Source organism: Mercenaria mercenaria, chromosome 1 (assembly GCF_021730395.1).
Source record: "Mercenaria mercenaria strain notata chromosome 1, MADL_Memer_1, whole genome shotgun sequence".
NCBI classification, from domain to species: domain Eukaryota; kingdom Metazoa; phylum Mollusca; class Bivalvia; order Venerida; family Veneridae; genus Mercenaria; species Mercenaria mercenaria.
This window is the reverse complement of record NC_069361.1, coordinates 96,488,337-96,504,465: the sequence shown is the minus strand read 5'-3', so window position 1 is coordinate 96,504,465 and position 16,129 is coordinate 96,488,337.

Genomic DNA, 16,129 nt, shown 5'->3' with positions numbered 1-16,129 from the left:
AGGTTTGATTTCTGAGTGTTTTATATATATCAAGTGATTCATTAAACGGACTTCAAAGAATTGTCTTATCTTTTAGGCTGCAGCCAGAGTAGCCAGACGTTCTAGGATTTTAATATGTTCTAGCTAGTCTGGTCAGCCAGAGTAGTCAGAGTAACCATGATTTCATTTGGTCTGGCTACTCTGGCTAGCCAGAACAGCCAGAATTTTCGAGATGGCCATTGGTACAAGCTACCCTGCTAATCAGAAATAGCCAAAGAAAATACAGTAAAACCTGTTGCCAGAGTAGCCAGATTAATCAGAACTCTGGTTACTGTTGCTGACCAGGACAGTCTGTTTAATAATTTTCACATAGTCTGGCTACTCTGGCTGGCCAGAGTAACCAGGAATAACTGAAATGCGCACGGGTTCTGGTTACTCTGGCTGGCCAGAAAAGCCAGAGAAAATACAGACAAACATGTAAACTAGAGCCATTTTTAAAATGTATGACCCTTTTTCATAAAAATCATATTATACATGATTAGGCTGCACTAACTGTTGTATATAATTATAATGTAAATAAAAAGTTAGACCAGTTGCGTTTTGTGTGTGTGGTATATGAAGGCTGAAATTCACAAAGATTAAAGCGGACAGGTCTATATATTTATGGTAGATTGAAAGTCTTTAAAACACGCCTAAAAATATAAAATAACAACAACAACAACAACAAAGAAACTGTAAGACGGCATGATTTTCGAACAAAGTTAAGAGTAACACGAAACAGAAAATGACACTTTCCAAAAAAAAAAAGTAACAGGGTATATGCAAAGGCTGTTTGTTTATATATACTCAGCGTCACTGAAAAGTTACCACCATAATGACCCTTATATTTTAAAAATCGCACTGGACTGTGTTAAAGGTATAACACGACTACATTTTTGACGCAGCTGAGACGTCACTGGTGTAAAGATTTGTCAAATTCGATTACTCCATTTGAGGCACGGGCTGCACTTGCAAAATGACTTTTTTCCAGTAATGTTGACATGTACGAATTTTCTATCGCAAATCATTCATCGCACTTAAAAGTTAGTCGACAGACTAAAAGGAATACGTCAAAAACCCAGAATATCCTTGCTAAGAATGCCACGTTTAAGGCACGATCAACGCCATCAGGCCATTGGCATGGTTGACGCCGAACTTTCATGTCGCGAAATTGCACGTCGTATATGCTGTTCTCACCTGACAGTCATGAAATGGGTTAGGAGACATGATCAGACAGGGTCTATGAGTAATAAACCGCGCACAGGCCATGAAAAAGTGACGTCGATATTGTATAAAATAGTAAAGAGGTATATATTAGGTGGTAACTTTTCAGTGACGCCGAGTATACATTGTAAATAATGCTTAGGTATGTTTTCTTTTTCTATAATTGTAATTATACAAAGTAGCCTGCAAGGTCTATGGCAGAATATATCAGCATTGATATTTGATATTACAGCCCACATCTAATTTATTTTGAACTGGTAGGCGTCCAGGATTTTGGACGTTTTCAATCCACTACTTTTGAAAATATTTTAACAAAATATTAAATTGACTTCTAAGATACAAAAACAAAATTTTGATATTCCTTCAAATTTCTTCAAAAATGACTTTAGTTTTAACGTACCTCAAATCGGGTTGTACAGTTTTCTATAAGCTTATACAATGCATTTCAAAATTCATTGTTCTCAGGACTCTTAATGTAAAACTAAGAAGTCGTAAAAACATTGCGAGTCCGGATATTCAAGGCTATACTATACTAGTAATATGCCTGTATCATGTCAGAAGGTATTTTTCGATACAAGTTCTTAGAATATCCTTTAACAGTTTATACAGGTCCTGGCAACTTATTTATTACACACGATGTCAACCATCCACACGATAGCTACATTTCGGTTGCCCATGGCTAAAACCAAGTTACTAATTGATATATTGCAAATACCATTTTGTATGATGTTGCACCTTTTTGAGAAACCTTGTTTAAATAATTCCGCCTCCATAGCTCAGTGACTAGAGCGTCTGTCATCTAATCCGACCGTCGCGAGTTTGAGCCATGGCGGAAACAGACATATATGTGCCTGCCATGTTGGGGTCAAAATTACATCATGGCGAATAAAGGCTAAGCCCGGCACGGCACGACGATTAATGGAGCACAATTTTCAAAAAAATTTTGTCAATGTCCAGTTTTGAGCATGCCTTGAAAATAGCGTTGTCATACAAACAGTACAGATATTTCCCCATAAGTACGATGTTCCGTTTGGACAGTCATGACTTTTTATCTAATACTAAATCGTGATGCACAATGGTACAATGACGAAAACGCGATGGCACGATGATGAAACAACGGTCGTATGATGGTGAAAACACTGGCGCGATGGTGAAATGTCGATGTAATATCGCGTTTTCACCGTCGTGTTTTCGTCATCGTACCATCGTGTTTTCATCATCGTACCATCGCATTGTCACCATCCGGAGGCCATGCGCAGTGGTACAATACATGTTTCAGTAAAATACAGGCTTGATACAATCTCATTTTCACATTGCAGTTTTACAGTTTTATTGAACAGAGCACTGAACATTTCGAAAACAACAGAATCTAAATGGTAAATTTCTTCTCTCAAAATACATTTAGATACATTCATCTATTGTTGACAAAAAAAAATGTGTACGGGACTACGCATTTCTAACTGGAAGGCTATGGTACGATGGTGAAACCACGATGGTACGATGATGATAACGCGATGGCACGATGGTGAAACCACGATGGTACGGTGATGATAACGCGATGGCACGATGGTGAAAACGCGATGATATGATGGTGAAAACGCGATGGTACGATGTTGAAAACGCGATCGTACGATGATTGAAACGCGATATTACATCGACATCGCAAAATCGCGATTGCAGCATCGTACCATCGCGTTTTTACAATCGTACCATCGTTGTTTCATCAATCGTGTCATCGCGCCATCGCGTTTTCGTCATCGTACCATCGTACATTGCGGTTTATTCTTGCATAAAACCTTTGTTTTTTGCCGATTTCGGGCATGCACAAACAGGGAAAAAAACGTATACAAACAAGGAGATTCTCGTGAGCACGCGCTGTTGGTGAACGTTTTGAATATGCTGTTCCGGGTCCAACGTAAGCAAATTATGGATCCCGAAACAATTTTGGCCGAAGTCGAAAGGTCCGAGATTTATGAAATCTTTTCATCTGAATTTTTATTAAAAATATCTTTTTTCAACCTAACTTTACTTTAACTTGTAATAAGCGCCTCCTCTCTTGATACGCGACTGAATTGACGTTTGTATTATTACGCGTATTAGACTCAAAGTAAGTTTACACGCCGCGATTTAATCCCTGAAAATGATAGGCAAACAACATTTACAAAAATACAATTTCGTTTTCAAAATTAATTTGAGTCGAGAAAGTTGACATGCTAACTTTAAATCTTACACTAAAACTTTTAAAAAATGTTTGTGTCTACTTTACACATCTATGCAGTCTACTGATGTAGTGTTGGTGTGTAATGTAAAGCATAAACATGACGAAGCGTAAAGTTGGAAGGATTTTTCCATAGTTAATGAACATTTGATGAACAGAAGGTATTTATTATATATTTTTCAATTTATTTGTAGATCTCACCAACCATGTTTGAGTTTATAAATCCAATCTAAGTTGATTATATCGATGTTGGAAAAATTCAAATTTTTGTGTTTATCAAACTTTGATCGCGATGGGGTGGGATGCAAAGCAAAATTTTCTAGTTATAGGCCTAGAGATTTCATTTTTAACGACATGAAGAATATAGGTATCGATACCAGTTTCTATTAAACGATAATATTTACATTTAAAAAGCGTAAGGGACAGACTATTAATTTAAACCAAGCAGAATTGTGTTCTGTCGGCACCTCACCTGCAAATTGTGTAAAGACAGGATGCCATGTATGCCCTTTTCGAGCTCTTAATTCCGAGCCTCTAAAGCTAAAGTTCCTACCGATATATCGGGAAAAGGGGAAGTCATGCTTATTTTACATATATTTAATATTAAAGAAATTACCACAACAAGAATCCGTTCGACATGACGTATAAAATATGCACTGTTTCTGTACGCCCTGGAAATGCATAAATAAAACATGTGTCCATAACAACCTGAAACGGCCGACTTCGATCGGCTAATGTCAGCTGAATAGTCTTGTTTTTTCGATATTTCCAGCACTTTAATTGTGTTTTATGCAAGAATAGCGATAACACACGTTTGTTTCGTGAAACAACATCTGCAGAATCCCTCGGGTTATGTTGGTGCACTCGCCCTACGGGCTCGTGCACCAACCAATCCCTTGGGATTCTGCAGATGTTGTTACACAAAAAAACGTGCGTTAACCCTACAGTATTAAATAAGAAGTCACGATTGTCCGAACGGAACGCCGTACGTAACAGTGTGAAAATGGTGAAAAGTCAATTTACATTACTGAACAAAATTAATAGGTAAGACTAAGTCAGATTAAATGATATTTAATAGTTACCATTATATATTGAGTGACCCTCATACACTATACTTAAATTTTTTAGCTTTTGTCACTGTGTGAGGTTTTAAGATCAACTTTTGTCTTGTCTATCAGATTGAGTCCGGCTCTTTGACTGAACTCGGTACTTATTCCATTTTGTATTGTGAAACCTTAAAAATCTTCTCAAGTATCGCAAGACCCAGAGCTTAGGTATTTTGCAAGAAGCATTGGCAAGTACATCTCTTTCAAAATTGTTCAAATCATGGACTTCGGGGTCATATTGGATCTGCCTTGGGGCTATAAGTTTTCATATAGAGTAATATATTAAATCCTATAAAAATAGTCTTATTTTCCTTTAGGCCCAGACTATATATATTTGTATGTAGCATGGCCTAGTGAATGCCTCTCTTAAAATTGAGCAAATCATGTCCCCTGATATCAAAATTGCCCCCGCTTGTGCTAATGAGCTTGCAAAGTCTTTCAGGAAAATCTTTTAAAATCTTCTCATAAGAATTGCAATGACAAGAGTAAAGATATTTTACATGTTCAAACCAATACCCCAGAGTCAAAATGGATCCTACATAAGTTTTACATAGAAAAAAAACATGATATACTTACATAGCAAACATCTTTCAGAGCCACAAGGGTACTAGTAAGAGCTGAAATAGTTTGCATGTAAATTAGCAAAATTTATAATGGAGTTCTTTCAAACTTGATTGAATCACCACCCCCGGGGCAATATAAGTCTCTTTCTGTGGATTATCCAGTATACTTTTAATCTTATACAATATAAGTTTAAAATTTCCAGAATACCCAGAATTTAGAGTTGACAATTACAAATTGTGAATTTTTACTATGACTGTCATATCCCACAAAGTCCAGGTAAGCGATTCAGGACCACAAATGTCCTGTAGTTTATACTGATATCATAAACAATTTCAGTGAATTCCATATAACTTTGAGTGTAAAAATAAAGAATATTTATTTGAAGGCTTCTTGTTTTGTATTTATTTAACTTCAGTGTTTGCCTTGAATTTGTACCAAATAAATTAACTTGAAGACATAACGATAATATAAAGAAATTGGAGAATAAATTTTTCATACATGTTGACAACAACCAATTCCTGAAATTTGCATATTAAAGTTGTGGAAGTGACGAAATGTTGACATGTGAACACATACACTTAAAGCGGCTTAATAACGGTATTTCATCTAAACCCTTGGAAAAAGGTAGGTACCTGGGGCATGAAATCAAAACGCAAAATGCCATTCAAAAATTGATTGTGGTCACCTTATGCCATCAGACAATCAACATTCCATGTTGTATTAACTCGGTTTCCTTTGTGTATGTGTATGAAACGATACTCACTGTGTTCGGATTAAACAGTTATAGGACTGCTAAATGATAAGACTATTCTTTGAAGTCCGTTTGATGAAACACTTGATACATGAAACACTAAAAAACCCTGAGGGTACAAAAAGGGTCATTTCGCAACATGTTAAAGCCTTAGAAACTCTGGCTACTCTGGCAGAAGTCCGTTTTATGAATCACTTGATACATAAAACACAAAAAAAAAAAACAACCCTGAGAGAACCCAAATAGTCAACAATCTTCTCACACCTTTCCAATATAGCTTCCGTTCCAAACATAGCTGTGAGGCTCACCTGTTATCCTTTAAAGAAGGAACTTTTGACAATATCCAATCTGGAAACAAACAGGTCTCATTGTAATGGATTTCTAGAAAACTTTCGACAAGATTCTCTATAAAATCGTGAAACTTTGTGTCGATAGAATCTCTCTATCCTGGATTCAATTTCCTTAGTAACCGTTCTCAATCTGTAGTAATTGAAGGTTCACACACTTTACCAGTTCTTTCAGGGGATTCCTCAAGGTTCAGTGTTGGGTCCTTGTCTCTTTCTTTATTTTATCAATGACCTTCCTGACTCTGTTAAAGGCAGAATACGCTTATTTGCTGATGACACTATCATATACCTCAACATAGACTCGTTAATAGACTCTTACAAAGTTCAAGATGATTTGACAAAATTAGAATAATTGGAACGTAACTGGTCTATGGAATTCAATCCTGATAAATGCGAAGTAATAGGAATCTCAAAAAAAAAATAAAATATCATCTTACCATATATATTACTTAATCAAGACCTAAAGACTACAGAAAATGCTTCATATCTTAGTGATGTCTTAACTTTGAAACACTTACTGAAATATTACATCTTCAAAAGCTAGTAACACTCTCAGATTTATACAAAAATGTGTACAATTTTATAACAATAATATTAAAGAAACTGCCTAAAAACATACGTTCGCCCACAATTAGAATACTGTAACACCATATTGCATCCATTGCAGAAAAAACTTAGTATATGAGATTATTATTATCATTATTATTATTATTATTTTCTAATCCAAATTTGTTGAGCGCCCATTTAATATAAAATATACGTTCAAGGGCGCTTAAACAATTAAACATGTGACATATCGCAGATATGTAGGTAAATATATGCAATTTAAAACTGAAAGTGAATGATTTGATTAATGGTTATTTGTATAACATTAATCGGGATGCATGTATTCTTCTATGTTCTAGTGTCTGCCATTAAGTTTCAAACATTGATGTTACGCTGCTTTGGTATGAGTAGCCAGAACATGTTAAAATCCTAATAAAGTCGTGGTTACTCTGGCTGAACTCTGGTTACTCTGGCCAGCCAGAGTTATCAGACTTCTGGCTACTCTGGCTGAACTCTGCCTGCTCTTGCCAGCCAGAGTAACCAGAGTTCTGGCTTCTCTGGCTAATATAAATAGCTAACTGAAAATAGTTATTAACTTGAAATTCAGTTTAAACATGCTATTTAGAAAGAAATAACATACTAAAATTTCAAGATCGAATTCAGCTAAGACTGAAAATTTTGCGAACACGGGACCTGATTACTCTGGCTACCCCTTGCTGACCTGAGTAGCCAGAACATGTTAAAACCCTAGAAACTCTGGCTAGCCAGAGTAACCAGAGCTACTTTTATTAACCACTTGAAAATAGTTATTAACTTGAAATTCAGTTTTAAATACGCTTTTTAGATAGAAATGACATATTAAGTTTCATAATTAAACTTAGCTAAGACTGAAAATACATGGTACCTGGTTACTCTGGCTACACTGGCTAGTCTGGCTGATCAGAGTAGCCAGAACATGTTAAAATCCTAGAAAACCTAGCTTCTCTGGCTGAACTCTGGCTACTCTGTTAGAAGCAGCCAGAGTGACCAGAGCAAATGATATCCTGGTGACTCGGGCTACTGTTGCTACTTTGACTGAACAGAGTAGCCAGAACATGTTAAAAATCTAGAAACTCTGCCTACTCTGGTTGAATTATGGCTACTCTGGCCAGCCAGAGTAACCAGAGTTCTGGATACTGGATGAACTCTTGCTTAACTCTGGCTACTCTGGCCAGCCAGAGTAACTAACCAGAGTTCTGGCTACTCCAGCTGAACTCTGGCTACTCTGGCTAGCCAGAGTAACCAGAATTATGGCTACTCTGACTGAACTCTGACTACTCTGGCCAGCCAGAGTAACCTGAGTTATGACTTCTCTGGCTGAACTCTGGCTGAACTCTGGCTACTCTGGCCAGCCAGAGTAACTAGAGTTATGACTTCTCTGGCTGAACTCTGGCTGAACTCTGGCTACTCTGGCCAGCCAGAGTAACCAGAGTTTTGACTTCTCTGGCTGAACTCTGGCTACTCTGGCTAGCCAGAGTAACCAGAGTTTTGACTTCTCTGGCTACTCTGGCTAAACTCTGGCTGAACTCTGGCTGAACTCTGGCTACTCTGGCCGAACTCTGGCTGAACTCTGGCTACTCTGGCTACTCTGGCTAATTTCACGCACATGCTATTGCAACATATTAATGCAAAGAGACTCTTTCTAAAGATAGATCAATCGTTTATTACAGTGACATTTGTACATCATAGCAAACAGAATAGTACAACCGGCCCGACAAAACAATAGAAATTGCTGATCTGAAAAGCAATGTATGGACATACAGAAAGCAAATATAATGTAGTTACATAATATTTGAAAGTTGATTTGAATTAACGATGGGTTAATGACCTTCGCCTAGCAAACGCACAAAACAGATATTTAGCTGTTCTCCTCGGAAAGTCCAACAAAAGAGTTTTCACAAGTTCTACTTCTGACTGTAAGTTTAAATGTGACAGAGTTGAGTTTCATCATAAAGTCTCTGTCTTAGATCGTTGTACATATCACATTTAAGTAAGAAATGTAGTTCATATTCTACCTATTTCGTACAGACTGTCTGACAACCAGTTTCAACATTGTGCCATAATCGAGCGTTCACTTCTCGATAAATTAAGCTTCACGTACATTTCTGTTTCATATCTACTTTTGAAGAGTTTATAAGTTCTAGGTTTTGGCGAATAGTTCAATTTCCTGGCCAAGTATCTGCATAATAACGAAATAGTCTGTTTTACCACGGCACTATCTTACTTGTGACTTATTAACAAAAACATCAGGTAAATCTATATAGATCTACTCAAAAACTTGTCAAATTTCTGAACACCATGCAGTTACAATTCAAATTTGAATGTTCGTAGTCATATTATATAAATATCATATGACAGTGTGTGTGTGACACTGAAATTGTCAACCCTCAAAACAGAATGTCACCACTCAACGAAAGTCTGTGTGACACTGATATTGTCAACCCAAGGACAGCATGTCACCCGAGGCGAAAGCCCGAAATGTACTCCTTTTGACTTCGATGTATTGATCAACAGCCTCCATCGTTTACACCATTGATGCATTGTGTTTAACATCAGCTGAAGGTCATGTTCATTTTCGGCAAGAAACACAATATCGTCCGCATATAACAGAAAGGAGCACTTAAATATTACCAGGTTGAACTCCGTGTATCTTGATACACGACACGGTATCAGTATACATAGAGGATATTACATGAGTGTCTTTTCATATTGAATTTATTTTGTAACGAGTTGAATAAAATGATAAAATGCGAGGCTCTGCCGAGCATTTTATCCATTTTATTCAACGAGTTTAATAAATTCAATGTGGAAAGTCACAAATGTAATATTATTTTTATCATATGTTAGGCTTTCCTGTCGAAACATAAAAATATCTTCTTTCTTTTACTATGTAAACAAGTCAATTTGACCAACGTCTCCTATACTATAAACGACGTCGACGTCAAAGCTTTATTACACTACTGTATTATCATTTTTATTTAATGATTTATTACACTCCCGCGACGTCAAACATGTGATAAATACTTTTAACTGATTTGTAGAATTTACCATCCATTGTTCTTATAATGTTTATATAAAAGTAAGTCTCTGTCCACAAAATCAAAAGCCCTTTTTTACGTCCAAGAAAGCTGTTGTTGCTGTTTTTTGTTTTTTGTTTTTTTGTTGCTGTTTTTTTAATGCTATTTAAAGCAAAAATATGGTCCTCTCATGAAGGCGACTTTCGAAAGCCATTTTGTTCCTCGGCTAATATGAACTTAGGTGCTACCTAGAAGGCAGAGCTCCCTTGAAAAATCACCAGTGCCCCTTGAAAATTAAAGGAGTGCTGCTGGAATTATCTGGATCCGTTTTAGGAAGTTTATGTCCATTAAGATCTATTAAAATTCTAAGAATTGATGATAATGATTTCCGAATGAATGTCTTAGAATGCAATTTTAGAAGGAAGAATGTGTCCAACTTTAACTCAAATATACTGCTATGATAGACGTCTGGTATGGGAAAATGAAAATCATCTACATGTAAAAAGCTTGTTTAAAATCCAAAAGACTAGCCATCTTTAAAAGTCAGTGATGAGAATTTTACCCAGAGAAAATCACTGTTTGCCGAAATTCTCGAAAACTCCTGTTTTATTTACTGAACTGCTAAGTTAACAGTCTATGACATTTTATGGTTAATCTTTTAGCACTACTGGTATAGAATATGAATGGTAGTAGGAACCTTTTTTAAAAATAAGTTTTATCTACAGACAGTACATTGGAACCTGACACCACTAACAAAACACTTGTTAAATTTCACATTAATGACTTTATTTTTTACAATGCTTTCAAAGCTCATAATAAATGAATAAATACAAAAAAAAACTGAAATAAAAAAAAACACAAATTAAAAAAAAATGCATTTGGTGAGAATCGAACTCCCGACCTCTGGTTTTCAATGCGAACTCGCTAACCACTGCACAATTGTGGAAGTATGACGTCATCAACTCAAATATAAGTATATATAATAAATTTCAGTTATGGAAGCGTGACGAAAATCGTTTCGCATTGAAAATATTGTATTTTATCTTTTTTTTCTTCGTGGAAAATGTATTTAGCACTAAATTCTTATTATCAGACGCTCATTTACATTTTTATTCAACGTTCAAACAGTAAGCGAAACGCTTTTGTCAACCGTAAACAGCAAGTGTCTACTGACGTCTTACTGATTAATTACTATGAGCATTATGTGCTGGAAGAAACCCGAACAACACCGATTCCAAAAAAGTACCACGAATTTTCAACTCGATAGTAATTCTTTATACAGTTTTATTCATTTTGTTTTTCACACGTTTAACCGTAATGCGACGCTGTCGGCGCCGCTTTGCGGCGCCGGTAGCTCTGCTATTATCTCATTATTTTCCAGATACGCACTAAGTCTTCTAGTTCAAAAAAGGCTACTGTACAGTTTCGACACACATGATAGTGAACTCACCCTCGGTAAATTAGGGGCACACATTTATCAGAAGAGGGGTCTTTCAAAACAGGGATTATAATTGCTTTCCGCCATAATGATGGTATAATACCGGAGTCAAATAATATGAACTTAGGTGCTACCTAGAAGGCAGAGCTCCCTTGAAAAATCACCAGTGCCCCTTGAAAATTAAAGGAGTGCTGCTGGAATGACCTGGAATTATGGATCCGTTTTAGGAAGTTTATGTTCTTTAAGATCTATTAAAATTTTCATGAATTAATGATAATTCCTGATTTCTGAATGAATGTCCTAGAATGCATTAAGATTAAATCTAAAGAAAGTTACAGTTCTTTTTAGAAGGAATAATGTGTCCAACTTTAAGGCAAAATACTGCTATGATAGACCTCTGGTATGGGAGAATGAAAATCATTTACATGTACAAAGCTTGTTTAAAAACCAAAAGTCTAGCTTTGTACATGTAAATGATGAGAATTTTACCCAGAGAAAATCACTTTTTTGCCGAAATTCTCGAAAACTTCTGTTTTATTTACTGAACTGCGAAGTTAACATTTTTATGGTTAATCTTTTAGCACAACTGATACAGATTAGGAATGGTAAATACTAGTAGGAGCCTTTTTGATGTTTATTGATAATTCATAGTCAATAGTTTTTTTCCTAGTAATAAACTCTGGTCAGTGATTTTTAAGCTTGTGGATGAAATATATGTTAACAGGGAGAAGAGTCTTTTGTGCTTTTCACAGTTCAATGCCTGTAAATTTTGATCCAAAAACCTTTTTTTTAAAAAAAGTTTTATCTACTGACTACTGTAGGCTACAGACAGTACTACATTGGAACCTGACATCACTAACAAAACACTTGTTAAATATCACATGAATGACTTTATTATTTTTACAATACTTTCAAAGCCCATAATAAATAAAATAAAAAAACCTGAAATAAAAAAGAAATTAAAAAAAAAAACGCTTCTGGTGAGGATCGAACTCCCGACCTTTGGATTTCAACGCGACCTCGCTAACCACTGCAGCAGTGTGGAAGTATGACGTCATTACCACAAATATAAGTATATATAATAAACTTCAGTTGCGGTAGCGTGACGAAAATCGTTTCACATTGAAAATATTGTATTTTACCTTTCTTTCTTCGTAGAAAATGTATTTAGCACTAAATTCTTCTTATCAGGTGCTCATTTACATTTTTATTCAACGTTCAAAGCAGTAAGCGAAACGCTTTTGTCAACTGTAAACAGCAAGCGTCAATTGACGTCTTACTGATTAATTACTATGAGCATTGCGTACAACACCGATTCCAAAAACTTACCACGAATTTTCAACTCGATAGTCATGTCTGTACACAGTTTTATTCATTTTCTTTTTCACACGTCTAACCGTAATGCGACGCTGTCGGCGCCGCTTCGCGGCGCCGGTAGCTCTGCTATAATTTATAACCGTTTAATTTTGATTTAAACGACAGACCAAGTATACCGTTTTGTTTATCTATTATACCTATATGAAAGTTTTTACAAAGTTCATTTTTCACCAAGAATCCTACCCCATCCGATGGTTTAAGAGCACGAACATGTGTGACTTTACGGAACAGAACAGAACAGAACCTACATTTATTTCCGATTTGTACGAAAAGTACATCATCACAAATTACATAAATAATACAAATATGTACAAAGTCACAATGACAATATTAAAATATTCTTAAAGATACTATTGAGAGGATGAACTGTAATTAATTATAAGTAATTGCAGTTCTATGAGATAGTGCAAATTTTATGTAACATGCTAAGTTTTTTAGTGTTTCTTATTCATAGTATTCAGCAGATCTAAAAATTTACTAACGCTTGGTCTTACATAGTAGAATCGTTTAATGTATTTTTTTCTAATATCATTATAACAAGGATATATAAGTATGAAATGATATTCGTCTTCCAAATCATGTGTATTACAGTAAGTACAATAACGTTCATTCCTAACAACACTATTTATACCATATCTACCAGTATGAATATGTAGAGAGTGAGAAGACATTCTCATTTTACTGACAAAGACTCTTAAGTTACTAGGTAGTATATCTAGATATGCTTCATGTGCAAAAGAGGTTTAAGACTTGTATACAATGTTTAAACACCCGTTATTCTCCTTGTCGACGTGCCAATTTTGAATGAATGTATCTACAATTCTCTGTTTAAGAAGAAGTAAAAATGAGTTACTATTTACAACAGCTGGATCATTCCAAACATAGTTAAAGCCGTACTGAAATTAACAAATTATTAACCTTAGTTAACCAGTTATTTACCATTATTACAATCATTTAGGCACAAGTCATGTTATTTGTTTGTTTTGGGTTTAACGCCGTTTTTCAACAGTATTTCAGTTATGTAACGGCGGGCAGTTAACCTAACCAGTATTCCTGGATTCTGCAGCAGTACAAACCTGTTCTCCGCAAGTAACTGCCAACTTCCCCACAAGAATCAGAGGTGGAGGACTAATGATTTCAGACACAATGTCGTTTATCAAATAGTCACGGAGAACTCGCGACCCCGCGATCCGTAGACCGACGCTCTACCTACTGAGCTAAGCGGGCGGGTTCACAAGTCATGTTATAACTTCTTTGAGAATAATTTATGTTATCTGTTTCTAATAGACGAAACCAGTACTTAATTATCTTAACATATCTTGCAATATACAATGGATAACGCCCTAACTCGCCGTAAACGGCTGCATTTAAAGTTCATATATTTACATTTAATATCATTTTACAAAATTTCAAGTACACCCTTTCAATTTCTTTAGATTTACTGTGGCCCCAAATCTCGGCTGGATAACTTAAAATTGACCCTACAAAGGAATCGAACAGCTGGCAAAGTAATTTTGGTTTCAATTTATATTTGTTACAGTTGATCAATAAAACATTTAAAGCTTTCAAGGCTTTACCAACTATTTTTTCTTGGTTTAATGCAAAATTACCCGTATAATTAAAAGGTAAATAGTTAAAGTCATTAACAACTTCTATTTTCTTACCGTTATACAAAAACTCCTCAGAGCGCAATAAGCCGCCTCTTTTTCTAAAAGCAACTACCTTAGTTTTATCTATATTAACAACAAGACTCCATTTGTTGCAATATATAATAAATCTAAACGTCTGTTTATTTCATCAGGTGAATTCCCTAGTATAACCATATCATCTGCAAAAAGCAGTAGTATCACTATAATGTCATTTAATTCTAAACCTCAAGCTCAAGGTCATCTGTAAACAGAGACAAGAAATATCTTTAAAAATGATAGTCGGCGAATTGTAATAAGGAAAGAAGTTTATGAATTTTTCATCTAACATTCATCTTTCATCTAACATTTTTCAAATTGCAAAACTAAACACCGCACTTTAACAATTTAAATGGTTCTCTTTTAATTTTTCGCAAAGGTTTCGTAGGGTTGCAATTTTGTTTCGTTTATCCTTAGACGAATAATTACAGCAGTAGTCTGATGAAGATTCATGAAGGGGTTCATGAAAAGAGGCCATTAAACGTGTTTATATTTTTAGCTAAATTGGTCCCTATCCCCATTTGTAACAAAATAGCAGGAGACCTTACGATATTGTTACACATCGAGTTTGATAAAAATCCATTACATTCTAGTGGTTAATGCGAAGAAAGGCATATCTACTTTTAGCTATAGTGGTCCCTAATAGGGCCCAACTTCCTATATAAATAAATTTGGAAGAGGACCTTATAATGATGCTCCAGACCAAGTATGACAAAGATCCACCAAGCTGTTCATGAGACGCTGTATAAATAAAATCTGGAAAGTAGATCCCTCGGAAGCACCGAAAACAAGGCAAACAGTGAAAATTGCAGACTCGGTTTGATTGAGTCTGTTCATGGGCAGTAATGGAAAATGCAACACTGCCCACGCCCCCTAGCACCGACTTAAGCAGTATTCAATCTTCAAATCTAAATGAATTGAAATCAATGATCCCGAAGAACCAGAAAATAAGCAAAGTTTGACCGTAGTCATATCACATAGATAAACTGTATACAGTGTACCTTCATTTCAGTGTAATGAGATTCAGTCATTATATAGCATATATATAATGAAACAGATTTCAACTGAGTTCAATATTTGCATACCATACTAAAGAAAAATATTCATATAATAAATCAGTTAAATAATTTATAACAAATATATCAAAGCAAACAAGTACTCATTTTAATATGCAATCTGAATAAGTCACAAAAGCAAGAAACCTTTTCATAAAAAGACGACAATTGTAACAAGGAAAATCTTTTAAAAAGCACTTCTCTACATAAAAGACTCTTATCACACCCTTATTCATGTGATACGCAGACCGTATTCAGCTCTTTCTTTAATTTGATATATGTTGGTATTTGAACAGGTTTTTATCATTTTTATTAAACTTACTTATCATTTTGAGATATATCAATATTCTTGCTAAATATACTGAGCAGAAGTTAGCTTTAAAACTGCGAATAGCGTCGTTTAGGATAAACGCTTTTCAACATTTCACTCAGCGTAGCACAATCAACAGAGTGAAAGAAATTGACACTCTCGTCCAATCAGGCAGAGTGTTGCATAAATCTTCCATTTTGATAAATTATCTATAATGCGTTATCAAGCAGTTTGATTTGCAAACTGAAGTCACGTGGCATAGGTAACGAAAACGAATTTAGACGGCGTCGCCGAAAAATAATATTGGCGAGATTACCTCCCCTTGTCATAAGCCTACTGCATAATCAAAGAAATCCGAATATTTATTACATAATTTAATACAAGACTTGACTTTATTATACATATCCCTAACAATACGTAATAGTTTACCTCTG